Source organism: Pseudophryne corroboree, chromosome 2, assembly GCF_028390025.1.
Source record: "Pseudophryne corroboree isolate aPseCor3 chromosome 2, aPseCor3.hap2, whole genome shotgun sequence".
Classification (NCBI taxonomy): Eukaryota; Metazoa; Chordata; class Amphibia; order Anura; family Myobatrachidae; genus Pseudophryne; species Pseudophryne corroboree.
The window spans coordinates 428,791,223-428,792,189 of NC_086445.1; the positions used below are offsets into that span (position 1 = coordinate 428,791,223).

Here is a 967-nt window from a genome sequence, read left to right on the forward strand (position 1 = left end):
GGTGAAAGGTTAGTTGAAAATTGTGATAATGGTAAGATATATAAGTGTGCTTAGAGATAGTATATTATATTAGTACATTTATCTATTAATTATTTATTAATAGTGACAGTGCAAAGTATATATATTCGGATTTCAATGGTGATGAGCGCAAAATTCCGTGACTTTGAGGCGTTATTTTTAAATGGTGTTGGTATTACAAACATTATAAGTTGGTATTAGGCTGGTGTCATTTGTTAAAACATTACAGTACCCAATCTTCCCAGGTAGTCCCCTTCCCTGGTACTGATCAGGCCCAAACACTGCTTAGCTTCCAAGATCGGACGAGATTGGGCGTACCAGTGTGGTTTGACTGTACGCGAAAAAAATAGACATCATAATACCGCGTTATTTCATTTGCATTAATATTTAATGTGCAGTGGATATTTCAAATTGTGAAGTGAACACGGTATAGGGAGGAGAGAAGGGATACATGAGCTCATGGAATATTTCTATGATACTGCACCTCATAGAAATGGTGCAATTTCGTATCCCTCATTGAGGCCGACTGGGTGTAGAGTCTGCAACTGGAAAATCCAATACATTTCTCGTCTCGAAAGTTTGTTCCCTAGGTCTCCTCCTCTCTCGCCCAAGCAAACATGTTCAATTGCCTTAAACGTAAGGTCCTCTGGGTTGGAGTTATGTTCACATGCGAAGTGTCGGGAAACTGCGTGGCTAACAACCTTGTTCTTGATATTCCTTATGTGCTCTTGAATCCGTATTTTGAGGGGTCTCTTCGTTTTTCCTACATACTTCATTTTGCATGGACACTCCAAGAGGTAAATCACGGATGATGTATTGCAGTTCATAAAGTCCTTTATAGTGTATTCATTCTTATCCTCTGTGTCGCTAAAAGTTTTCCTATTCCGATGTAAAAACTTACATATATTGCACTTCCCACATTTATAAGACCCCGTACATTTTGGCATAG

General features: G+C 38.7%; 1 pseudogene; it reads right to left on the minus strand.

Annotated features, from left to right (window-relative positions):
- Positions 1–238: 238 nt before the first annotated feature.
- Positions 239–357, minus strand: LOC135052283 (5S ribosomal RNA; annotated as a pseudogene).
- Positions 358–967: the final 610 nt, after the last annotated feature.